The sequence below is a fragment of the Mesoplodon bidens genome, assembly GCF_964165515.1.
Source record: "Mesoplodon bidens genome assembly, chromosome: 3".
NCBI lineage: Eukaryota > Metazoa > Chordata > Mammalia > Artiodactyla > Ziphiidae > Mesoplodon > Mesoplodon bidens.
The window spans coordinates 30,024,495-30,052,300 of NC_138178.1; the positions used below are offsets into that span (position 1 = coordinate 30,024,495).

The window sequence follows — 27,806 nt, forward strand, 5'->3', positions numbered from 1 at the left end:
ACAGGCAGAACACACTTTGACATATAATTGCAGCAAGATCTTTTCTGACCCACGTCCTCGAGTAATGAAAATAAAATAGTAATGGGACCTAATTAAACTTAAAAGCTTTTGCATGGCAAAGGAAACCCTAAACAAGACGTAAAGACAGCCCTCAGATGGGAGAAAATATTTGCAAGTGAAGCAACGGACAATAGATTAATCTCCAAAATACACAAACAGCTCATGCAGCTCAATATCAAAAAAACAAACAACCTAATCAAATAATGGGAAGAAGACCTAAATAGACATTTCTCTAAAGAAGACATACAGATGGCCATGAGGCACATGAAAAGATGCTCAACATCAATAATTATTAGAGAAATGCAAATCAAAACTACAATGAGGTGTCACCTCCCACTGGTCAGAATGGCCGTCATCAAAAATGCTACAAACAATAAATTCTGGAGAGGGTGTGGAGAAAAGGGAATCCTCTTGCACTGTTGGTGGGAATGTAAATTGATACAGCCACTATGGAGAACTGTATGGGCATTCCTTAAACACCTAAAAACAGAACTACCATATGACCCAGCAATCCCACTACTGGGCATATACCCTGAGAAAACCATAATTCAAAAAGAAGCATGTACTACAAAGTTCATTGCAGCACTATTTATACAATAGCCAGGATATGGAAGCAACCTAAGTGTCCATCGATAGAGGAATGGATAAAGAAGATGTGGTACATATATACAATGGAATATTACTGAGCCATAAAAAGGAATGAAATTGGGTCATTCGTAGAGACGTGGAGGGACCTAGAGACTGTCATACAGAGTGGAGTAAGTCAGGAAGAAAAAAACAAATACCATATGCTAACACATATATATGGAATCTAAAAAAAAATGGTTCTGATGAACCTAGGGGCAGGACAGGAATAAAGACACATACGTAGAGAATGGACTTGAGGACACGGGGAGGGGGAAGGGTAAGCTGGGATGAAGTGAGAGAATTGCATGAACATATATACACTACCAAATGTAAAACAGACAGCTAGTGGGAAGCAGCTGCATAGCACAGGGAGATCAGCTCGGTGCTTTGTGACCACCTAGAGGGGTGGGATAGGGAGGGTGGAAGGGAGACGTAAGAGGGAGGGGATATGGGGATATATGTATATATATAGCTGATTCACTTTGTTATACAGCAGAAACAAACACAACATTGTAAAGCAATTATACTCCAATAAAGATGTTAAAAAAAACCAAAGGTGGGCTTCCCTGGTGGCGCAGTGGTTGAGAGTCCGCCTGCCGATGCAGGGGACACGGGTTCGTGCCCCGGAGCGGGAAGATCCCACATGCCGTGGAGCGGCTGGGCCCATGAGCCATGGCCGCTGAGCCTGCGCGTCCGGAGCCTGTGCTCTGCAACGGGAGAGGCCACAACAGTGAGAGGCCCGCGTACCGCAAAAAAAAAAAAAAAAAAGGTGTTGTCCATCGTACATTAAAGTAAAATACAGGTCCCATGACTGACTTTATAATAAATCTGTTCTTAAATAAAATTCCCTATGAATATAGCAATCATTCTTTCATTCATTATTTCAGATCATGTCTTAACAAAAGTTTATTATATACCCGGGTTCCACTAGGCCTAGATGGAGTTTAGCAAGTGAAAGTTACATGGACCCAATCCTTGTGGAATTGAAACCCATCTCATAGGGTTAGCAGAAACTGGTAACTAATAGATATTCTTGAGTTTGTCTCACAGAACAGCAGATAAGGGAACAACTTGTTTAAAACCCTCCTCTTGTAACATGCCTTCACCGTCAAGCTCGCATTCATTGTTCCTTCGAATTGCATACCCTGAAAGCTTCCCATAGCTTAGACAATATATTACAAGACTCCTTTAACCACCGCCTGTAGATAACTCCTCTGACAGATGGGTCACTATAGTAATGGTTGGTTAAGTTGTTTTTTTTAGGTCATGAATCTAGTCTTGCTCTGTTCAAACCAGACAAGACCATCAAACATTCAATTGGGCCTGTGCGAGTGCACAGTGGATGACCATTTGAAATGAGGGGGCCAAAAGCTCCATCCTTAGCTCATGCTAATGCCACCCATATTCTGAACATGCACCCCATGAACTAGCATGTAACAGAGATATGCCTGCACAGAACAGCGATAACCTCACATTTTTCCTGCCTTCAATCACCTTTCCCTTCACCTCCAACCTCCCTCTACTCTTCACCCCTAAATATCCCTGCTCCCTTCCCTTTGAAGTGATAGATCTCTAACTTGTTCTCCTGTCTCCTCCCTTGATTCCCTTGTAAATAAACCCTTTCTCTGCTGCAAACCTTGGAATCTTGGCATTTGCCTTGCTGATCATCGGGCAAATGAACCTGGATTGGTAAGAGAATGATGTAATTCATATTTGTGAGCATCTTAGATCAACAGGCTGAGATCTCCAGAAGGTGACCATTAAGATCAAAGCAACAGTGATCATAAAGTTCTGTGAATTTCCTTTATATTTCCAATCACCTTTTCTGTATTTTATTGAACAGTTTCTATTATCAGATCCTTTACATGACCAGTGATGAACATAAGGGCATCATCATTTTTGAAAATCAAGAGCCAACGTACAGTGAATTGGAAATAAAGAGACAGAGTATATAAAGAAGCTTCCACTGAAGAAAGAAAAAGAGGAGCGGAGTTTTTTAGATTCCACTTGTAAGTGAGAACATACACTAACTTTCTCTGACATACTTAACTTAGCATCATGCCCTCAAAGGCCTTTCTTTTTGTGGAATATGGTAGAAATTTTTTCTTTGTATGGCAGATATATACACATTTCTATATATAGAGATAAATAGACGATAGATAAATAGATTGATTGGTTTCTATATAGATATATCACATTTTCTCCACCCATTGAGGGACACTTAGATTGTTTCCATACCTTGGCTATTGCAAATAATGCTGCAGTGAACTTGGGGCTGCAGATATCTTTTTTTTTTTAATTTTTGCGGCATGTGGGCCTCTCACTGCTGTGGCCTCTCCTGCCGCAGAGCACAGGCTCCGGATGCGCAGGCCCAGCGGCCACGGCCCACGGGCCCAGCCACTCTGCGGTACGCGGGACCCTCCCAGACCGGGGCACGAACCCGCATCCCCTGCATCGGCAGGCGGACTCTCAACCACTGCGCCACCAGGGAAGCCCTGCAGATATCTTTTTGAGAACGTGATTTCATTTCCTTCAATATATACCTAGAATGGAATTGTTGGATCTTATGATAGTTCTATTTTTAATCTTTGGAGGAACCTCCATACTCTTTTGCACAGTGGCTGCACCAACTTACATTCCCAGCAACAGTGGCCAAGGTCTCCCTTTTCTCCACACCCTCCCCAACACTTGTTATCTCTTGTCCTTTTGATGACATTTATTCTAAAAGGTGTGAAGTGATATCTCCTTGTGGTTTTGATTTGCATTTCCCTGATTAGTGATGCTGAGCATCTTTTCAGTACTTGTTGGCCATCTGCATGACTGTTTTGCCAAAAAGATATTTAATATGAATCCTGAGGTCAAAAACATGCAACCCCCTGCAAACAGGCAGAGTGTAGAGAAATACAGGGTGCTAGTAAACCTGAAGTATGTTGTCTTTCAAAACTCACAGGGATCTTGGGAGGTAACTGATGCCCCCTGAACTTCTGAATAGAAGCACAAGTTCTCATCTCTTTAAGTGAAATTTCCTCCCCAGCAGCACTGGTCCTCACTGTGCACAGCCACTAAAGCCACCTTCAAACTCTTCCCACCTATGTTCTCAGGGCACAACTCTTCAGACCTTGGAAAAGCACAGGCTCCGGACGCGCAGGCTCAGCGGCCATGGCTCACGGGCCCAGCCACTCTGCGGCACGTGGGATCTTCCCGGACCGGGGCATGAACCCGTGTCCCCTGCATCAGCAGGCGGACTCTCAACCACTGCGCCACCAGGGAAGCCCCAGGCATCTTTAAATAGTGATATATCCTCCAAAATTGTCTATCAAACTTATTTCACCATCACAGTGCCTGCAAGATACCAAACTGTGTACAATCCATAAAAGTGTGTATGAAAAAGCTTCTTTCCATTTGTTGAACAAGAGATATTTATTACAGTCTCTTTTTCTCTCTGATGTATAAGTGTATCAAGGCAATATGGTAATTTTTTTTCGTGACCACCACTGAGGTTGAGTAACTCGTCCTATTTAAATTGATTCCTCGTATCTCCTGCTGTTAAATCTAATGTTATGAGATGCCGTTGAGTTAATTTTACCTTTTATCTGATGGTGTGAAAATTCTAACGTATCATCTTTCTGGTTTTTGCTCTTCTACTGCATCCACGCAGGCTGATGCTCCTCCAGACATCCAAGAGGAAATCTGTCCTGGAAACGGATCTCTCAGTTAGCTCACTTATCGGGAAACATGACCTGAAATCCACCTGTCCTTCAGTGTCTCCCATCAAGAGAAGTTTGGTCCAGGACTCCAAAAGCAGCATCCAGGCACCAAGTGAGAGATCTGCCCAGATCTCCATCCAAGCTTGACTGAACACCCCGCAAAGAAACCCAGACTCAGTCCCATCCAGACTCCCCAGAAGAGGACTCAGAGACCAGATCTGGGTCGGGGTGGGGGGTGTTCCAGAATCTCCATCCTTCACCCAGAACAACTGGACATCGACCAACAAGGGCACCCCAAGGGCCAGGAGGACACCTGCCCTGGTGCAAAGCATTGACCTCCAACCTCCACTCAACAGATCTCACCCCAATACTGTTCAAGCCTGCACTAGACCCCATCCTCCACCAATTAACCATGTTCCAGGTCAGCCCCTCAGGATGGCCTTCACAAGATTAAGCAAAGGCTGGTGGAGTTGCAGGTCCATGACATCTCCCTCTTTCCATCCTGTGGCAGAAATCCAACCCTCCTGGTCAGAACTCTCCCTCTGCAAGAAGTCTGAGGAGCACCGTGGCTCTGGTCCCTGAAGTGTCCTCTATGATGACCTTCAGCTTTCCTCCTCCTCTGAAGATAGTGAGTGGGAGGGAGACACTGAGGGCAACTAAGACTTGTCTTCCACTTTCAGGTAACTTGGAGGCTGTTGAAGTGAGGAGGGGAAGTCACAAGGAGCAGCCTGTCCCTGGGAAATCAGTGATCTTTCACCTCTGGTGGGTGACACAATGGTGGAAACCCAGACCATGCTTGGGGACACACACATGCAAGCCCTGCACTGTCTCATGATGGTATTAGAGTCCTATGCCAAATGGTACTTAGCAAACTGACATGTCAAGTTGTTCGTCAATCTAAATCCATTTTAAGTAACTGAGTAACTATGGTGTAAACAGGAAGCTACGGTATTTATCAGACTTTGGTGGCAAGTGTCTGAATTTTTTGAGCTTGGCTAAAGGGCCCAACTCTGTCATTGCAAAATTTCAGCAGTGCCCGGTCCTGAGATGAGATTTTTGGACTCTGTGGAGTTTTTCCCATGTAAATCATAGTGGTGAATATTCCCATGGCTTTGCTTATTAATTAACTTTAACCTGCATTGTTGGTGGGAACATAAAGTGGTACATCCAATGTGAAGAACAGTATGAAGATTCTTTAAAAAACTAAAAATAGAGCTGCCATATGATCCAGCAATCCCACTCCTGGGCATGTAACCATAGAAAACCATAATTCAAAACGATACATGCACCCCAAAGTTCACAGCAGCACTGTTTACAATAGCCAGGACATGGAAGCAACCTAAATGTTCATCAACAGAGGAATGGATAAAGATGATATAGTTCATATATACAATGGAACACTGCTCAGCCATAAAAAAGAATGAAATAACGCCATTTGCAGCAACATGGAAGGATCCAGAGATTGTCATACTGAGTGAAGTCTGACACAGAAAGACAAATATCATGATATCGCTTATGTGTGGAATCTTAAAAAAAAAAACACAAATGCCAACCTTTTGAAAAACAGAGATTCAGGAACAATAAGCTCTTGCATGGACAACAAGCTGTGAGCTTTTTCTTTCCTGTCTATACATGCTCTCCCCTCACACAGCTGTCCAAAAATTCTGCTACAGCACAGAGTAAGTGGGCTACACTGCCCTGCCCCTTTCAATCCCATGTAGAGCAGACACGGATGCCTCCCCAAAGGCAAAAGGACTAAAGACTGGAAACAACTGTCACCAGGTACCAGTAGCCCTTGGGCTTAAACCAGGCCTAACCTTAGAATCAACTGGAGTTAAAACAACTCGGATGCTCCCACCGAGATCAACAGACAGACTCTGTGGGGAGGGCACAGGTGATGTTATTTCTAAATACTCATCATGTAATACTAATGGGAAACTGCATGGGAACCACGTAGCAAATGTTTCTTCTGAAGCTTTAAAGTGAGTACAAGTTTGCGGGGGAATCAGGACCCACTCTAAGTTATGATCCTCCTGTGGGGCTCATGAAATGACATCTTTGACAAGTTTTTGTTGAAGCAGATGTTCCTCCCTCAGACCCGTATTCAGTAGCACTGAGCTAGAGATGTCAGGCACAGCACACCTGAGACTGCTGAGTAGTGTGACGGTTTGGGTAACAACTTCCAGAAGTGCAGCTTCCCTGGGCCTGATTCCTAGGGGCTGAGTTCCTCCTGGAATAGGTGTGGCCTTGTTGTTGCTTAGGGTAGATGCTGCTGGCTTGGTGGAAATTGCAGGTGGGTTTAGGCTTGTGTAAGGGGTCACCCTTAGAAATCTACCCAAAGGTACCCTTAGTCCAAGTACTAGAATGCCACAGGCCAAGCAACTAACTGAGCAGGGACACAGCTCCATCCACCAGCACTCAGGCTCCTTTAAGACCCTCTCAAGCCCACAGCTGCCCCTGGACTTGGACCCCGACCACCAGAAGCCCCGGGACCAGGCTCCAAGCACCAGTGTACAGGAACTAGATCCAGGGCCCCGTAGGACCCTCCAGCCAGAGACCCTGGTTCCCAACTCCACCCACAGGTAGGCAGGCATCAGCACCAGAATCCCAGCCCCCTCCCACAAGTGAGACTGCTCTAGCCTCAGGACCAGCCTCACAAAGCAACAGGCAGGCACCAGTCCTGCTGCCCAGCAGCCTGTGGAACCGGACCATTCACTAGCAGGCCAGAACCAGCCCTAAGACTGGCTGGGCCCTGGTGCCAACTGCCACTGAGGCTGCTCGAGCTTCACAACCAGCCCCACCTACCAGTGGACGGATAGCAGCCCTAGGACTACCTAGGACAGCCCAGCAGCCTACGGACCCAGCCCAAACACAAGCAGGCAAGGACCATCTATGGACTCGGCTGGGTCCTGCCCTGCACAGCAGAATGCCAACACAAGATTCAGGACACCCCAGATCCTGCAGCCAGCTGTGTCCAGAACAGTGGTGTGATACCAGCTCTGGTTCTCCTGGGCCCTGCAACCAGAACCCAGGGCCTGGCTCTGCCTGCCAGTAAGCCAGCATAGCCCCAGGACTTGGCTTTATACACCAGTGGTTGGGCACCAGCCCTGATATCTCCTGGACCCCAACTCCACCCACAAGTGAGCCAGCACTAGTCTCGATGTCACCCATGGCTGTGCAGCCAGCTGCCTCATTATTCTCTCCCTCCAAGCAGCACTGACAGCCTCCATACAAGGCAGAGCCTGGCAAACAGCCAGACTGGTGGCAGCCAAGCCCACCAGACCACCCACAGTAGTCAGCCCACCACAATAGAAGGACCCAAGCAGCCCACATAGGGGGTACACCTAGAGCATATAGTTCTAGTGACCAGGGGAGAGCGGGCTGCTGGGGAACATAGAACATCTCCTACAAAAGGCCACTTCTCCAAGGTCAGGAAATGTAACTAACGTACCAGATACATAGCAATAAAAACAGCAAGTTAAGAAAAATGAGGTGTATGGACACCAAGGGGGGAAAGTGAGGGCAGGGGTGGTGGTGGTGGGATGAATTGGGAGATTGGGATTGACATATATACACTAATATGTATAAAACAGATAACTAATAAGAACCTGCTGTATAAAAAAGTAATAAAAGAAAATTCAAAAGAAAAAGAAAAATGAGGTGACACAGAAACACGATCCAAATGAAGGAACAAGATAACCCAAGAAAACCCACAAGAAGATCTAAGTGACGTGGAAATGGCCAATCTACTCAAGACAGAGTTCAAGGTAATGATTGTAAAGATAATCAAAGAACTCAGGAGAAAAATGGACAACCAGAGGGAGAAGTTAGAAGTTTGGGTTTTTTTTTTTTTAAGTCTTTTATTGAATTTGTTACAATACCACTTCTGTTTTATGTTTTGGTTTTTTTGTCCTCGAGGCATGTGGGATCTTAGCTCCCTGACCAGGGATTGAATCCTCACTCACTGCATTGGAAGGTGAAGTCTTAACCACTGGACTGCCAGGGAAGTCCCTTAGAAGTTTTTTAAAAAGATGATCTTAACGAACAACCAAACAGAGATGAGGAATACAATAACTGAAATGAAAATACACTAAAAGGAAACAACTGTAGATAAAATGATACAGAGGAACAAATCAGAAAACTGGAGGAACAGAGTACTGGAAATCACTGAAGATGAACAGAAAACAATAGGATAAAAAGAAATGAGGACAGTTTAACAGACCTCTGAAACAACATCAAGTGCACTAACATTTGCAGTCCCAGCAGGAAAAGGGAAAGAGAAAGGGGCAGAGAACATACTTAAAGATATAAAAGCTGAAAACTTCCCTAACCTGGCAAAGAAAACAGACATCCAAGTCCAGTAAACACAGTAAGCCCCAAACAGGATCAAACCAAAGAGGACCACACCAAGACTCACTGTAATTAAAATGGCAAAAAAAAGTAAAGACTATTAAAAGGTACAAAGGAAAAGCAATAAGTTACATGATGGGAACTCGCATAAGGTAAGCACCTGACTTTTCAGGATAAATTCTGCAGGCCAGAAGTAATGGCATGGTATACTTAAAGTGATAAAAGGGAAAATCCTATAACCAAATTTACTCTACCCAGCAAGGCTCTCATTCAGATTTGATGGAGAGATCTAAAGTTTTACAGAGAAGCAAAACTGCTGCCAGTAGTCCCAGACCCGGCCCTGCCTACCACTGGTCAGCAGGCTGGAGGCTGAGTCCCCACTGTCCTTGGAGGACTCAGCTAGAGAAGATGGGAAGAAGAAATTGCCCAACTTTATTTTAATTTTTTGCAAAATGTGATTTGGACAGGAAGGATGTGTCCTACCCACAGACGCGGCTTCTATAAAGTGCATCCTGCACGTGAACTAATGCAGGGTGGGGCCTGCATCCCTGCCCGGGTTCTGGAGAAGTGAAGACACGTTTCATGCTCTCCTCCAGGAGGTGGTTGCCCTCAGGTCTCCTCCCAGAAGCCTCTCTCAGTGTTCCCCTAAACCTTTGCCCTGGGACACGTGCCCCCACCTGTGTCCCCTCCAGGAGCCTCTCAAGCACACCCAGCCCTGAGCAGGTGGCTCCCTGCTGAGTTTTGTCAACACCCATCCCAGGACCAGATAGCAAGCTGGGCTTTGCAGATGCTTCCAGTGAAGTAACAGACACCGACAGACAGAAGCACCTGTGGTGAAATGGAGCTACTTTACTTACGAAACACAGTCTGCATTCAACTGACGGGCACTGACTGGCCAGGAGGTGGGCGGTGCTCTCGTGGGTCAGTGGGTGGATGGCTAGGGAGCTTCTCATGGGCTTCTCCCCTTCTGCAGGCTGGGACCCCCGAGCACTGGCCAGGGAGAAGCAAGAGGATTTGGTTTTATGTTTAAGATGAAGCAGAGGACCTTGAAAGAGGCACGTAAGCATTTCACAGAAGGGGTCTCCGTAGATGTCGTTTGCATAACAAGTGCCTAAATCATCAGAAATAGGGAAGAAACTGCACATGAGGACAAGCAGAGATACCCTAGAAGCAAAGGCCTTTCAGTACCTATTTCAAGTTTATGACAACGCCCTTGAGTTTGGGGTTCTTGAAAGGTGATGGGGAAGGAAGTGGGAAACAGCCTTGGGTCAGTTGGGGGCTGGGTCTGATCCACACCTTGTGGATCTACGTAGTTTTGGGTGGTGTTTTTTAAGAAAAAGAACCCAGAATTATGTTGGGATCTAAGAAGGGGCTGAACAAGTGAGGGCCCTGCAGTTTCAGCCTCCACAGCTTCCCAGGAAACCTGCCTCTGGTGATGAGTCAAACCCGGGGTTTTAGTAAGAAAATCTTTGCCCGCATGTCCGCTCTGGTCACCTTGCACTGGTCACCTCTCCCCCAGATGGTGCACTGGACACAATGGGCTGTGCGACCTTGACCCGGCCACCTGTCCTCTCTGCATTACCCCTCCACATCCCCCCAGGATGGTGCATTTGAAGCCCCTGTACATGCATAAGAAAACGTGACAGCATTCAGGACTTCCTTTCCAGGAGGAGATGGAAGGCGCAAGGTTGTTGAGAGGCTATACCAGATCTAAATGCTGTTTTGACTTACACTTACATTAGGCTACTTCTTACCCATCCAATTTGTCTCTTATTTTTGTTTCAAAGCTCACTGTGTATCATGCAAAGACGCCAGTAACGTGGGAAAACCTCCCATCTGACAGGAGCAGCCCTCCTCTCTGTTGGCGGCAGTCCCCCGACCCCGACCATGATCCCCACTATTCTGGCCTGGACTGTGTGTGCCCACGTGCCTGTGGGTACATGTGTGTGTACAGGGCAGGCTCACTTTTGAGGTTTTTCTTTCTGGAGCCCTCTGCCCTCCTTAGTTTGTGCTGAACACACTGACACACACAAGCCTCAGTGCCCAAGCTGGTGTCTTGCTGTGATGATGATTTTGGTCCTAGCTCCACTATGGCCCAACCCCACTGAAATCAAGTCAGCTTCAGGTCCAGCTTGACCCAGGGCCTCAAATTATGACATCAGGAGTTACCTTATCTCTGGTTTCCATGTTGGCCTTACTCTCTGGTCAGTTAGCTTATGTAGTGGCCCTGGCAGCCCCCCAGACAGGGGAGAGCTTCTCATTCACAATAGTTCTGTTGTAAGTCCTGGCACAGATTTCCTGGGACCAGGTCACATGTCCACCCTCAAACAGATTACTGAAAGCAAGGAGATGAAATCTGTTGATTGGCCAGATCTAGGTTATAGGCTCACCTTTAGATTCTGGTATTATAGAAGGTTAACTTCCCCCAAACCACATGGACCAGGAAACGCTGGGGGTCGGGGGGGGGGTCTTCTCAGAAAAAAACAGATATTATTGTCATATGATGAGGAAGCAGAGGACTGGAAGGAAAGGTAGTCACAGATGTCCACTACCCCACCCAGGGCAGTGGTGCATCCTGGAATCTGAAGGGTTAAGTTCAACCCACATCTCGTGGAAAACAACTCAGAACCCCTAAGAACCACACATACATCAGGGGTCATGGAGCCTGGAGCTGACAGCCAAATGGAGACAGGGCCTGAGGCAAGCAGAGCAGAAACGAGCACAGGCTTTCCTGCTGGGGCTGCTGGCCTGGCAGGCTGAGGTCTGGGCAGTGGCACAGGTGCCCAGGGGCTGTGTTAATATGCAGCCCAGACACTGACAGGAAAGAGCAGGCAGGATGAGAGCCTCTGGGGGAATCCTCCAGGAAGCTTGTTAGAAATGCAGCATCTCAGGTCCCACTCCAGATCTCCTGTATCAGAATCTGAATTTTAATCAGATCCCCAGGTGATCCACGTGCACTGCTCATCTAAAGACTCATCTCTTGGGACTTCCCTGGTGGTGCAGTGGTTAAGAATCCGTCTGCCAATGCAGGGGACACAGGTTCGAGCCCTGGTCCAGGAAGATCCCACGTGCCGCAGAGCAACTAAGCCTGTGAGCCACAACTACTGAGCCTGCACTCTAGAGCCTGCAAGCCACAACTACCGAGCCCACGTGTCACAACTACTGAAGCCCGCGTGCCTAGAGCTATGCTCCACCACAATGAGAAGCCCATGCACTGCAGTGAAGAGTAGCCCCTGCTCGCCACAACTAGAGAAAGCCCACATGCAGCAACAAAAACCCAACACAGCCATAAATAAACAAACAAACAAACAAACAAATAAATACTTGTCTCTTGTCTCATAGCCCTCACATTCAGGGGTGGTGAGACTTACGTTAGGTCTTCAGTCAGACTTCCTGGAGTGCAGTGTGGCCATGGTTATGAAGGAGACTTAAACATACTCATGCTCTATCATGAAGCCAATATTTCTACTTCTGAGATATTACTGAACAAAATCACCAGAGGCAGGGACAAAGAATGTTATGCATGGAGATGTTCATTGTAGTATTATTTATAATCAGAAATTATTGCATATACACAAATAGAAAAGGGTGAAGTCAAGTATGGCACTTTATACATTGATTGTTATGTTGCCGTTTGAAATATTCTTTTAAAAGAAATGTACAGGGAATGGGCAGGGAATATAGTGATAAACAAGACAGATACAGTGTCTGCCCTCTTGGAGTTGACATTCTATGGGGGAAGACAGACAATAAGCAAGTGGACAAATGTGACAAGTACACAGAAGGAAGAAGGGGTAATGTGGTAGAGAACCATGGGAGGGTTGGGGAGGTTTCTTAGATGGGGAAACAGGGAAACCCTACTCTAGGAGCTGGCATTTAAAATGAAGTCCAAAAGTTGAGAAGGAGCCAGCCAAAGAAACAGCCAGGAAAAGATCTTCCAGGCAAGGGGAACAGGAATTACCAAGATGCTGGGGTCAGGGAGCTTGGCTGTGAGAGGGAAGTAATGGAAGATGTGTGGCTGGAGCGGGATAAGCCAGAGGAAGCTGGAAGCTGAGGAAGGTGGAGAAGTGAGTAGGGCCAGATCCCTCAGACCTTGTAGGCTGTGAGTGAAGTTTGAGTTTTGTTCTAAGGGCCAAGTGTTACAAGAGTACATGGAGAGAGGGAGTCATATTGGTAAGATGGCAGAATAGGAGGATCCAGCCCTCATTCCCCCATATAAACACTGATGATTTGACAACCATCTACAGGCAAAAATTCCTTTGTGAGAGCTCTGGAGTCCAGTTGAGAGGTTCCAGCACCCCAGTGGACCACAAAATGCAAGATCAGCCACACTGGAAGGGTAGAAAGAGCAGTGTCACTTTGCTTGCATCACCTCTCCCCCAGGCTGACAAAACTCAGAACCAAGAGAGATCGCCTAGCTCATGATTTCTGCCACAGGTTAATGAGAGAACAGGTGAGGGTCTCACTCCCCAGCCTTTGGGGCAATGTCTAAAAGCTCTGCTTATCTTGATGCATCCAGAACACAGAAGAAATCAGCATGGCTGGATTGTTTGGGAGCAGAACAAAGAAAAGGGTGGAGGCCCATAGCAACCAACATATACACCCCCAAAGCAACAATTCCCCAAAGATGGTGCCCCACAGACATCCACAGATGGTACATGAACCTCAGCAGCCAGTGAAGATCTCAGCAACCAACTTGACTCTGCAGGATTGGGGGAAGGTACACAACCCTGAGACTGCTCCTTCAGGAGGGAGGGACAGAGTGGGATTGAGCTCTTTGTCCTAGCAACTCAGTGCACTGCCCTATGGAAAATGGGTGGGTGATGCCTGGCACTCGACATGGCTCTGTGGGGTAGGGAAAAGGCACAAAATTCTAAGATATACCTTTCAGAAGGGAGGGATGGAAGTGGTGCTTGCAACCAGTGCCCTGGCCTAGCCAAGCACACCCTAGAGAAAAAGAATGGGCAGCTCTCAGCACCTTACACAGCTCTATGGGATCAGGAGAAGGCACACAATCCTAAAACTAGCCCCCCAAGGAGGGATGAGAAGAGTAGAGTGGGCACATCTATACAAAAGGTTTAAAAGATTCCCAGAATCTCTAGCCAGATGAAGGTCTTTCCCTTCCCAAGCCAGTACATAAGGACTGGAAGAGGTGACTACTCCTTCAAATGTGCAGACATCAACACAGGATAAAATGATCACAAAGAATCAGGAAAATGTGACATCACCAAAGGAACAAAACAAAGTTCCAGTAACTGACCTCAAAGAAATGGAGATCTATGAATTGCTGACAAAGAATTCAAAATAATCATCTTAGCTCATTGAGCTATAAGAGAATGCAGACAGACAACTAGACAAAGTCAGAAAAAGCAATACATGATCACAAGTTCAACAAAGAGATAGAAACCATAAAAAAAGAACCAAAACATAAATTCTGGAGCATAGAATACAATGATTGCACTGAAAAATTCAATAGAGAGCTTCAATAGCAGACTTGATCAGGCAGAAGAAAGAATCAGTGAACTTGAAGACAGGTTACTTGAAATGCTCTACTCAGAGGAGCAAAAGTAAAAGGGAATGAAAAAGAGTGAATAAAGCCCACAGGACTCACAGGACACAGTCAAGAAAAACAATATAACATAATGGGAGTTCCAGGAGAAGAACATAAAGGAGAAGAAAGCATATTTAAAGAAATAATGGCTAAAATTTTCCCAAATCTGGGAAAGGAAAAGAACCTCTAGATTCATAAAGCCCAAAAGACCCCAAATAGGTTGAACCTAAAAAAGGTCTACCCTGAGGCACATTAAAATTAAATAGTCAAAAGTTAAAGAGAGAATGTTGAAAACAGCAAAAGAAAAATGTCTCATCACATAAAATGAAACTCCATTAAGATTATAAGCAGAATTTTTGGCAGAAAGCTTGAAGGCCAGGAGAGAGTAGGATGATATACTCAAAGTGCTGGAAAAACAAATCTGCCAACCAAGAATACTATGCCTGGCAAAACTGTCCTTTAAAAATGAAGGAGAGATAGACTTTCCCAGACAAACAAAAATTGAGGGAGTTTGTTACCACTAGACCTGCCTTACAAGGAGTGATAAAGGGAGTCTGTCATGTTGAAACAAAAGGACACTAAACAACCACACAGAAGCATAAGAAAGTATACATTTTACTGGTAAATATATAGACAAATAAAGAACAGTGCAATACTGTAATGGTGGTGCACAAATCACTTTTAACCCTAGTTGAAAAGTTAAAAGAATTTAAATGGATTATACTCACTAATGAAAAGTGACTGAATGGATAAAATAACAAGCTACAACTATACGCTGTGTACGAGAGACTCACTATAGCTTTAAGAACACTCAAAGGTGGAAAGTAAAGGGATAGAAAAATATATTACATACAAATGGTAACCAAAAGAAAGCAGGAATGTATATATACTTATATGAGACAAAATAGACTTTGAACCAAAAACTGCTACACAAGATAAAGAAGATGATTATATAATGATAAAAAGGTTTACTCAACAGGAAGATATAACAATTATCTATGTACCCATTCCACTCCTGGGTATATATCCAAAAAAAGCAAAAACACTAATTCAAAAAGATACATGCACCTCAATGTTCATAGCAGCATTATTTACAATTGTCAAGATATAGTAGCAATCTAAGTGTCCATCAACAGATGAATGGATAAAGAAGGTGTGGTGTATATATATATATACATATACACACAATGGAATACTACTCAGCCATAAAAAAGAATGAAATATTGCCATTTGCAGCAACATGGATGAACTTGCAGGGCATTATGCTAAGTGAAATAAGTCAGACAGAGAAAGACAAATACTGTATGAAATCACGTATATGTGGAATCTATAAAATACAACTAACTAGTGAATATAACAAAAAAGAAGCAGGCTCAGAGACATAGAAAACAAATTGGTAGTTACCAGTTGGGGGGAGGGGCAATATTGGCGTGGGAGAGTGGGAGGTACAAGCTATTGGTTGTCAGATAGGCTCAAGGATGTATTGTACAATATGGGGAAATAGCCAATATTTTGTAATAACTAAAAATGGAAAGTAACCTTTATAAATGTTTTAAAGTAAAAAAATTTTAATACAAATAAATAAGTTTGGGATTAACATATACACAGTACTATATATAAAATAGATAAACAACAAGGACTTACTCTATAGCACAGGGAACTATATTCAATATCTTATAATAACCTATAATGGAGAAGAATCTGAAAAAGTATATATATATGCATTTATATACATATACATATATGTATCACTTTACTGTAGACCTGAAATTAACACAACATTGTAAACTAACTATACTTCAATTTTTAAAATGGTTATAAAATAAATAAATAATAAAAATAAATATATATGCATCCTACATCAGATCTCCTAAGTATATAAAGCAAACATCTACAGATCTAAAGGGAGAAATAGATGGCCATACAATTATATAGGAGACTCGAATACTCCACTTTCAAAAATGGATGGAACATCCAGACAAAAATCAGTAAGGAAACAGCAGAGCTGAACATCACTATAAACCAATGGACCGAACAGATATATAGTGAACATCCAACAGCAGCAGAATGCACCTTCTTCTCAAGCACACATGGATTCTCCAGGATAAATCACATTATAGATCACAAAACAAGTCTTAACAAATTTAAGGAGATTGAAATCACCCCAAATGTATTTTTGACCACAATGAAATGAAATTACAAATCAATAACAGAGGGAAAATGGGGACATTTATAAACACACAGAAATTAAAGAACACCCTCTTGAATAACACTGAATCAAAGAAGAAACTTAAAGGGAAATTAGAAATATTTTGAGTCAAATGGAAAGTACCAAGAGATACCAATAAATACCTACCTCACAAAAGAAAAATCTCAAATAACCTAAATTTACACCTCAAGGAACTAGAAAAAGAGCAAACTACGATCCAAGTTAGCAGAAGGAAAGAAAAAACTGAAGATCAGAGCATAAATAAATAAAATTAGAAAATAGAAAAACAAAAAATAGATGAAAATAAGAGGTGGTTTTTGAAAAGATAAAACAATATTGACAAACCCTCAGCAAGATTAAGAAATAAAAAAGAAAGACTCAACTAAATAAAATCACAAATAATAGAGAAGACATTACAACATGTCACAGAAATAAAAAAATATTAGAAACTATTATGAACAATTATATGCCAATAAATTGGACAACTGAGAAAAAATGGATAAATTCCTAGAAACATACAATCTACCAAGACGGAACCGCGAAGAAATTGAAAGCTTGAACAGACCAATAATAAATAAGGAGGTTGAATCAGTAACCAAACACCTCTCAGCAAAGAAAAACTCAGGGCCAGGTCTTCACAAGCAATTCTACCCAACATTTGAAGAATTAATACCAATCCTTCTTAAACTCTTCCAAAAATGGAAGAAAGAACACTTCCAAACTCATTTTCTGAAGCCAGCATGATCCTGACACCAAAGCCAGACAAAAAATTAGAAATAGAGCTACCAGATGACCCAGCAATGCCACTTCTGTGCATACACACAAAGGAACTGAAGTCAGGATCTGAAAGAGCTATCGGCACTCCGTGCTCACTGCAGCATTGTTCACAATAGCCAAAACATGGAAGCAACCTAAATGTGCATGGCCTGATGAACGGCTAAAGAAAATGTGGTATATACACAAAATGGGATATTATTCAGCCTTTAAAGAAAGAAGGAAATCCTGCCATTTGCAACAATATGGATGAACATGGAGGACATTATGCTAAGAGAAGCCAGACACAGAAGGACAAATACTACATAGTACCACTTATATGAGGAATCTAAGACGGCCAAACCCTTAGAAGAGAGTAGAAGGGTGGTTGCTCGGGGCTGGGGAGGGGGGAAACGGGGAGGTGATGGTCAAAGGGTACAAAGTGTCAGGTACCCAAGATGAGTAAGTTCCACAGATCTGCACGGCACGGTGCCTGTGGTTCTTAATGCCATGTTATATACTTAGAGCTTGGCTAAGAGGGTAGGTCTCCCGTTAAGTGTTCTTATCACAATAATAAATAGCGAGGGTGGAGGAAACTTGGACCTGATGGATGTACTTATGGCATAGACTGGTGATGGCTTCACAGATGCATGCTTATCTCCAAAGTCATCGAGTTGTATACATTAAATACTTACAGCTTTTTCTATGTCAATTGTACACCAATATGGTGGTTTAAAAAAAGTGAATAGAACCGGATTTGGTCTAGGGAGCTGAAGGCCACATGAACAAAGCTACTGGGACACATTTATAATCCACAATAAGTGAGCAAAGCTGGCAGAGAATAATATAAACTGTGTAATTTTGACTATAGAAAAAAACAGGAAACATGGCAAAAATATTACAGCAATTACCTACAGATGGCGGGATTACAGATGATTTTTACTTGTTTTTCTTAAGTTTCCTGTATTTCTTCGCACAGGAAGAAAAATGGAGGTGACTGCAGAACCTGAATTTGTGTCGGTCACAGTAATTCGTTACAGATGACAGAATCCACTTTTTGTGGTTTGAGCAGAGGGGGCTTATTCCTGGGTGTTAAGACTGAGATTCCAGGACTACCAGGGAACCAAGAGTGGAGGCCCCACAGCCAGGTACAACACAGCCTAGACAATCCCCTGACTCCACCCAAGACTGTTGCTATGGAAACCCCAATGTCTGTGATGCTGCTGCTGTGGGAGAACCAGACCCCTCTGTTCCCTGCCACCCAGGAGCTCCACCCTTCCACCACCCTGTGTTGCTCACTTCCGCTTTTTAGGTCTCAGGCAGGCATCTGTCCAGAGGAGCTGAGGCCACCTGCAGAACCCTAGTTGCACGGGTGTCTGGGAAATATAGATTTCAGGTTTTCCAGCGACAAAAGGCATGGAAGGAGGGGGTGGCACACAGGTTGAATGACTCAGTCTGCAGGATCCACTACAGAAGGCAAGGCAAGGGTGACAAGACGATCACGTGTACCCCTGACCTTCTGAAGTCCACACGGTGGGCCAGTTATCCACGGTCTTATGATAAGGACAGCAGGAAGCTCTCTCTCAGTCCAGGCAGTGCTGGCTCCCAGAGCCCCTCGGCCTGGCCTCCTCTCACTTCCAAATGCCAGCACCTCTCTGCTTGGCGACTTCTGCTGCTGGAGACCCCTCAGCCTCCTTGAGGCAGGCTGCAGTGTGAAGGCTTAGCGTCCCAAGGAGCAGACTCAGCCAGGACCCCAGCCGCCTCTCTGCACTGGCTCCCAGGCTCCCTAGTGGGCCAATTCCTGTTGCCCACAGTGGGGGGATCCTGCAGTGGGGGGATCCTCTAGTGGGGGCTCCGCAGCGGCGGGCAGCTTGATAACAGCCATAGTTAGTCACCTTCTCTTCCTCTTCTCACTTCCCTACAACCTTGCCTTCACCTCCAAATAAACTCCTTGTGCCAGAATCTGTATCTCCAGGTGTGGCTAGGGCAGTCCAAACTAAGGCATCTCTGGCCTGAGCACGTGCACATGTAAAGCCTCAACCTGGTTCTTTAAGACCTTCTGGGGACAGGGCCCTGGGGGTGGGTTAAGGGCTATGAGGCTGCTTCTGTGACCTTGCATCCATTCACACCAGTTTGGAAAGTCACCTTGTTCTTGGTTCTCATCCTCCTGGGCAGGAAACCAGAGGGCTCCGGGATGCTTCCTCCACTGGCTGCCCTGCCCACACTGATGCCACCCCCGCCCACACAGGTGCCACCACCGGAGTTCTGCCCACCCCTCTCTGCGTCATGCGTTACTCCTCTGCCGTAGGACCAGCAAGCATGTCCTCTGAACGCGCCGTCCTTGGTTTAAATGTGACTCTGCTATTAGCATGTGAGGTTGGGCCAACTCCGTCGTGGGTGCAGGCAGCAAACATTTCCCTGGAGCCTGCCCGGTGCCAGGCCCTGCATCACCCACCACAGAAGTCACCCTTCCCTCCAGCCCCGCAGAGTTGCCCACGAGCACCGCCCAGTGGCAGGGAGCTCACATCCATGAGCACCGCCCAGTGGCAGGGAGCTCACATCCTCGGTTACACCTTCAGGCAGCTGGTGAGAGAAGCAGCTTTATCCATCAACCCCTCTGGGCCGGGTGTCTGACTTGCCTCCTTCCACATTCTTGGGGCTAACTGTTCCTGTCACCCTTCATCCACAGATGAGGCTCCTGGAGGTTGAGTGACATTCTGGGGTCGCTTGGCAGGCAGTAAGGGGAGGGACTGGGCAGCGACCAGGAAGGCCTGCTCAGGGTCCTTTCCTGTTCCCTGGTGCGTCCTGGCCGCTCAGACACAGGACGTCCCAGGACACGGGGCTCCTGGCACTGCTGCGTCACCGCCCCTCAGCCGTTTAGCTGGGAGCCTCTGCCAGTCTTAGCACCGGGGACCCTGCGGTGCGCCTAACACACTCCTACTCCTCGTGGAGGAAGACAGAGCAGTAAGCAGACGAAGACAAGGTTGCTCCCAGGGCCCTGAGGGGTGAGGAGGCTGGAGGAGGAACCACGCATCCCCCGTCCCAAGAACTGTCCTGAGGACGGCTGTGGAGAGTCTCCAGCTGACAGGGGGCCGAGCTGGCCTTGTCGCTGGCCCGCGGCAGGCAGAGAGCACATGGTCTGCGGGCCATCCTGGTCTTCATCACCTGCCAGCGTCCAGGCACTGAGGCCCTGCTGGTGCGTGCTGATATCCACTTGGAATTGCTGGGCAGGGAGTCCAGGGTCCTTCTGGAAAAGGGGTTTACACTCAGGCAACTGGGAGCTACCTGCTGGTCACTCACTTGCTACCAGTGAGGTCGGGGAGCGGGGTGCTGCCAGGGAGCCCAGGTTTGCCCACCTGTGACAAGGGGCCTGGGTGTTTGAGGAGCATCTGGGGGCTCTGTACCCCTTTTAAAAGTAACAACTCACCACTTGGCTGAACAATTGTTCATTTTTTCCATTAAACCTTGATGTACACACAGGAGACATACAAAGCTGCCTGGGAGACTCTCCCTGCTGCCCGGGGTGGTCTGGCTCCAGCATTCCCATGGCCACTCAGTGTCCCTCGTGTGGATGGGCCACATGCATCCATCCTGATGAGACACGCAAGGCCTGTTCTAGCCCGGGGCCTGGGGACACACCGCCCAGCCATGCCCCACGTTTCACTGGCATTTACACTCAGGAGCTGAACATCTGGGTCAAAGGGTGCCCTTACCTTCCCGGTCAAGGCCAGCGTCTTTTCTAAAGATGGCGCACATATGTGTGCCAGGCCCCGTGCAGACCTGGGAGGAGGGGGAACATCCATCAAACCATTATTTAAAGAAATCAAAGCTGCAGCTGCAGACTGACCCGTGCTGGGCGGTGGAGGGAGAAGCTTTGAGAGGGGTGAACAGGGAGGGAGGCCTGGCGGATGCCCCCCACCTCCCCCCTGCTCCCCGACTTAGGAACACAGCTGCTGAGAGTGGCCCTAGCCAGGAGGTGTGAGCTGCGGGAAGCATCCAGGCAGGTGGGAGGGTGTGTGCAGAGGCTTCGAGGCTCGAGGGTGTATGATGAATGTGCAGTGGCTGCCACGACAGGCTGGGCGGCTTGAACAACAGAAGTGTGTCTTCCCACAGCTCTGGAGGCCGGAAGTCCCAGATCACAGTCTGGCGGGTGGGTGTCTGGTGTGGACTCTCCTCCTCACGGGGTCCTCACGTGGTGGGGGGAGCCCTGGAGCCCCTTCCTCCTATGTCAGGACCCCGGCCCTACTGGGTTACGCCCCACCCTTAGGACCACGTTCAATCTTTGTGCCTCCTTACAGGCTCCGTCTCCAAGCACGGCCACGCTGGGGGGCTGGGACCCCAACGTATGAATTGGGGGGACAGGAACACTCTGTCTGTAACAGGGGTGAGTGGAAGTGGAAGGCCTGGAGCAGGCATGGGGGGAGGGCGAGGGGCGGCAGCGTTTCAGGACCTGCTGCTGTGAAACCAACACCCCTAAACGCAGTGGTTTAAAACAGTCATCATTTATTCCTGCGGGACTTCACGCTTCGGGCAGGGCCCGGGGGGACGGCTCATCTCTGCTGCGTGTGTGACTTCAGCTGAGGCCTCCCTCACAGTGGCTGCCACCCGGGGTTCAGCTGGGCTGGTGGCTGGCCTCGTCCTCCTCCATGTGGCTGCCGGGCTTCTTCACAGCCTGGGGGCTGGTTTCCAAGAGCGAGGAAGCAAATGCCACCCGTCCCTTTGCAGGGCCTGATCCTGGCAGGAGTGTCATTTCTGCCATTGTTGAAGTCACAGCGTCCGGGTACAGCTGCTGGCCACTCACGTCACAGAGCTCGTTTTTGATAAAAATTGTATGAATTTCAGGTGTACAACATGACGTTTTGGTGTCTGTGTACACAGTGGAGCTCCAGGCGAGCTAACTAACATGTCCATCTGCTCAGGTAACCATCACTTTTTGGTTGTGGCCTGTGCACCTCAAGTCTGCTCCCCTGGCAAGTGTCCCCGACACGACGCAGTGTCGTTAACTGCACTCATCCTGCCATGCACTGCATCTCTAGACTCACTCGGCACGCAGAGCTGTAACTTTTACCCTTTGACCAACCTCTCCCTGTTTCTCCCACCCCATGTGACTTGATTATTGCTGCAAAGATGAGTTTAGAACCGACAATTTCCCTGCTAAGCTGACAAGCGTAAAAGCTTAACTTGAAAACAAACCAAATTGCACTCAAAGTGCGAAGGCAGAGACTGGGACTTGGTCAAGCCTGGGCCTGAGCCCTCAGTTTGGGGAGATGGATAGTTAGGACCTCACAGGGGTCTGGTCCTGTCCACGTGATTTTTATACACCCTCCACCCTGATGGAGCCTGTGATTTTATGGGAAAATGAGTTCTAAAAATTAAATTATTAAACTTGACGATATTTTAAAAAGGTGTACAGTTCACTTATCCTTCATTTGTTTACTCTAAGTGTCTGCAAAGTGTCTCGTAGGCTGGTTTAAAATAGAATGTTTAGTAGAAAATTTGAGGTTCAGTAAGGCCAGCAGATCAGGAGACAACTGCCACTGAAAAGAGAGTTTCTACTCACAGTCTCGGAGGAGGGGGAGGACGCACCACGCACGGAGCGTGCGGAGGGCAGGAGGCAGAGGAGCCCGGAGCCGTGGACAGACAGACGGATGGGAGCCTTCATCGCAGCTTCTGTGGAGGGAACGGCAAGCAGGGTGAACAGGCTGAAGACCGGCCAGGCTGAGCAGCTTCATGGGCTCTGGGCTGTAGGGGCCCCCAGCGGCCTGGAACCTGACCCTGGGGGAGCAGGGCAGGTGGACAGTGGCTCAGAGCATGAGTCCAACAGAGGAGGTGCTTGGTTTGTATTTGAAAAGTGGGTGCTGGGGGACTTCCCTGGAAGCCCAGTGGTTAGGACTTGGCACTCTCACTGCCAAGGGCCTGGGTTTGATCCCTGGTTGGGGAACTAAGATCCTGCAAGCCGCGAGATGCAGCCAAAAAAAACCCCCAAAAAACTGGGCCCTAAAAGGACTCCTCCTGCGGGTGGGCGGGGGGCTGACAAGGGGGGCAGGAGGCCAAGTCAAGGTGACACAGAACAGGGGGTGTCCTGCAAAAACAAAGCACCAAGTTTACAGAAGGTAGAAACACGGTCTGTTCAGGCTCAGCTCGAGTGTCACCTCCTCAGAGGAGCCGTCCTGCCTGCACAGTCTACAGGGACAGCCTCCCCAGCCCTCAGCCACTTCATTCCTGCACAGCGCTCAGGGCTGGCCCCCGGCTGCGCACCCAGAAGAAGGGTCCTCGCAGGGGCCACAGGCCCCACACGACCTGGTCTCCCACCTCTCTTCCCCCCACCCTGCCCTCCTGACTTCCCCAAGTCCTGCATGTCCCCACAGCACGTGGCCTTCTAACAGGCCGTGTGCTCACTGTGCGCCTCCGTCAGTGCCGGGCCCGCTGCCCAGGTCAGTGCAGGCACACAGGGGGCTCAGCAAGCAGTGAATCAACGGCTCTTACCATCACTGCCTGGAACGTTCTCGTCCGTGGCCTCAGCGTCCACACACCCAGTGCACGTTCACTGAGGCCCTACTGTGTGCCGGGCGGGCTCCAGACACCTGGTCTCCATTCTCATGCAGCAGACAGCCTGGGGGCATGAGACAGAGAAAAATAAGTAAAATATAGGCAAAGTCAGGCAGTGAGATGTTCCATGGTGAAAAACAAAGTCAGGCAGGACGTTGGAGCGAACTCCTGGAGGTGTTTAGGGAGCGAGCGATGCAGAGGGAGAGACTTCCCAGCTGAGGCTACAGCCAGTTCAAAGGGCCTGAGGCCACAGTGGGCTGCAGGTCCAGAGTCTTAGCTATCCATGTGGATTCTTAGTTTTCTCTCCAGTCTGTTTGTTGCTTTTATTTATAATCCTTGGTTTCACCTTTCTTGCTAATTAACCTGAGTCTGGGTCACCATCTGTTGAGTTTAACAAATTCTATCCCAGTGATTTAAAGTGGAAACAGGTGAATCCGGGTCAAGTCAGCGCGTGTTTACTGAGTGGCCTCCCTGGGCCCAGCTGTGTCTGGCACCAGGCGGCTGTGAAGTGAGCATGACGGTCTCCGCCCTGAGGACCCCAGTTAGTGAACATCCAGACGCCCTCAGGCCCCGTCTGCTGCCCCCCTGCCCCGCTTCATCTGGGTCTCAAGCTCCCGCGCTGACCTCAGTTGCACCTTCCTCCCCCACCTCCTTCAATTTTAATTTTTTTTTAACTTGGAAGCCGTGTCACGACAGTGCCCCTCAGTAGTGAGAAACTCATCACCACTTCAGCAGTGGGATCTACCTGTTACGTCTGAGCTGAGACTGGACAGGATGGAAACACAGGACGCGGAGGAAGAGATGGCTCAGGGGCTGGCCCTCGGGGCAGGCAGAGGGGAGGCGGAGAGAGAGGAGGAGGTCACGGCAGGAGGAGGGGAGTCCAGGGGCTCCCAGGGTCACCTCCTGTCACTTCCTGCTGCTCCCGCCTCAACACGGGAGCCTGAATCCCATGCTGCATCACACCTGCAGGCCCTCACATGGCTGGGCCTCCAGCAGGAGCCCCTCTCCTCTACTCACCAGCAGCAACGCCCTCACCCTTCAAGACCCTGCTCTTCTGAGGGCTTGTCCCTGACCCTGCCTGCCCGGGGCATCCGTCCCACTGTGACCCATTCACCCGTTCTGCATTCACCTCTCCTGGTTGTCACGGCCTGAGGATGACCTGACGCCCTGGGACATGGTCTGCTTCTCAGGACCAGCTGAGAGACCAGCAGACCTCAGTTATAAGCTCTAAGTCTGTGTGACCCTGGGCGAGTCCCTTATCCCCTGGGAGGCTCCGTCTCTCACTGTAAAGGGGTCTGGCAGTGGCCACCCCACAGCGACAGTCAGCTGCTGGACCTGCCAGAGGAGGAGCAGGGCCGGGGGCCTGTGGCTGTGACCTTCAGGGCTGACCCTGGAAGCGGGCCTCGGCATGGCCAGGGTTTGCAGAAAGCATGGGTGCAGCAATGCATGAGGGGGTGGGAAAAGGGCAGAGGTTAGGGGGCAGCTTTGGAGCCAGAAGACAGGGCATCCAGGGGACACTTTCCAGAGCCCCTGGCCCTGGGCCTCTCCCACTCCCACCCCTTCCTGGCTGCCTTCAGAGGACATGCGAGGAACCCCTCTTTTGAAGGCTACACTCTCAGCCCATTTATCCCACCCGCCCAGCGTTCAGGGCAGGCTCCACACGACTGTGGCCCTCATGTGCCTTGTGAAGCAGTGAGGGCTACAGGGAGGACTGCAAACTCAGATGTCTCCAGGGGCCAGGCAAGGAGAGGCTGGGGGAGGGCCTGGGCCCGGGGGAATCTTAGGGGGCGGTGGGGACTGTGATGATCTGGGGACACAAGCTCCATCCAGAGAGGGCTCCCACTCAGCCCCAGAAGAGCTTTGCCCAGAGGGAACGTCACCCAGGATGCCAGAACTTCTCACTTCATATCAAAACTAACAAACTAACAAAGCTAGAAGCCTGGGTTTTTGCCTGAAATCGTCTAGTTTTTAAGTGTTAGCATTAATTTTAAAAATCTAGACTTGCCCCTGAGCCCTAGTTCGAGGCCCTTAGTTTAAGACCAAGGGTGGGCTGGGCAGCCACCCTGAGGCAGGGTCCAGGCTGGATGCCCTGTCACTGCACAGCCCCTGTGCCCACGTCCCCACCCCTGCCCACTGCCTCCTCATGGGTGTTCAGGGGACAGCTTCATTCCCAGGAACCAGCCCCCGGGTCAGGGTATGGAGGGAACAGGGCTCTTCTGGGATTGCCCTTTCCTTCAGCAGATCTTCGGCAGCTGGAGCTTTGAGACCACTTGTGCGCGCGCGCGCGCGCGCGCGCGCGCGCGCACACACACACACACACACACACACACACACACACACACACACACACTCACACACTCTCTCTCTCTCTCTCTCTCTCTCTCTCTCTCTCTCTCTGATCCAGCCCTCTTCGGCGGCTGGAGCTTTAAGACCACTCGTACGTACACGTACACGCACACACTCTCTCTCTCTGATCCAGCCCTCTACCTACTAGACTAGGCTTGCCCTTCGTGCTGGAGCTGACCTCCCCCAGAGGAGCATCCTTGTGCAGGGGACTGAGTGAGCCTTCCCTGCAGCCCTAAACCTGTATTGAGCACCTGCTGGGTACTTGGTCCTGGCATGGGAGCTTGGGGCATGGGGGGAGCCTGGGCACCTGACCACAAGGGACCAAATAAACCAGATGAGAAGGCAGTGATGTCAAGGGCTTCAAGGAGGAAGGAGAATACATTTGATGGGGAGGGGAGGTCAGGTGACTGGGATGGCCTTGGAGCATCACCACCATGTGATCTGGGGGAACAGGGGACAGGTGTGCTTGGTGGAACAGCATGCACAATGGCTCAGAAGGTGTGGGGAGCAGAGGGACGTAATCCTGTACCTGCAGCAGGCCTCCTTCCCCCTTCCTCTGTAATGATGGGGCAGCTGATGAGAGCAGCTCTCAGTGAGCCCTCCTGGGGCCCTGTTACTAGTTCTCTATCATAGATGAGGACACTGAGGCACAGAGAGGGCAGGGGCCACCAAAGGTCACACAGCAGGATTTAGGGAGCCTTTCTGGGGTGCCTGTTACCTCTCCTTTAATACAGATGAGGACACTGAGCCAGAGAGAGGGACGGGGCCACCCAACATCACAAAGCAGGACCTTAGTGAGTCCTGCTGCAGCCCAGTTACAAGTTCTTTATTATACATGAGGTCTCTGAGGCACAGAGAGGGCAGTGGCTGCCCAAGGTCACAAAGCAGGGTCTTTGTGAGTTTTCCTGGAGGCCGTGTTACTAGTACTCTGTTACAGCCAAGGACACTGAGGCGCAGAGAGGGAGCAGGGAAGCCCCACGGCCTGTGTCCTTCACGACCGGCTTTATGCTGCCAGCAGGGCTGCAGGCCTGCAGTGGACGTGGAAGGCAGCTCACTGCAGCATTAGTTACAATAACCAAGATATGGATGTAACCGAGCAGGACCCTATGGGGCCTTCCCGGGACAGACCCCTCCCCCCTATTCTCTGCTGTAGCTCCTCTCTGAAGTAGCCAGATAATAGTATCTCACGCATGTTTCCTGAGTTTTTCAGATGCTAAAAACCCCCACCAAGTGGAAAAAATTAACTACTTGATGATCATGAGCCCCCAGACCTACTGGCACCTAAGGACTGATAGTTAACCCCTGTGACACCTCACCATCGACCAATCAGAGAATCATGTACAAGCTGATCACACACCCTGTGGCCCCCCCTCCCTCACCTGGCCTTTAAAGATGCTTTGCTGAAACCCTTTGGGGAGTTCAGGATTTGGGGGGCATGAGCCACCCCTCTCCTTGCTGGCCCTACAATAAACCTTTCTCTGCTTCACACTCTGGTGTTTGTTTGGCTTCACTGTGCATCGGGCACATGGACTTGTGTTCAGTAACATGGAAACAACCTAGGTGTCCATCGACACATGAATGGGTGAAGAAAATGTGACATATATATATATATATATATAAATTATATATATAATGGAATCTTACTCAGCCATAA

At 48.4% G+C, this 27,806-nt stretch overlaps 1 long non-coding RNA gene across 1 annotated transcript in view; it reads right to left on the minus strand.

Moving 5' to 3' along the window:
* The window catches only part of LOC308614730, a 47,098-nt gene that overhangs the window by 17,156 nt on the left and 2,136 nt on the right, over positions 1-27,806 (minus strand). The window contains exons 2-3 of the long non-coding RNA XR_014015428.1: positions 23,744-23,870; positions 22,818-22,927 (exon numbers count right to left, since the gene is read on the minus strand). This is a non-coding gene — a long non-coding RNA (uncharacterized lncRNA). The remainder of the gene's footprint in view (positions 1-22,817; positions 22,928-23,743; positions 23,871-27,806) is intronic.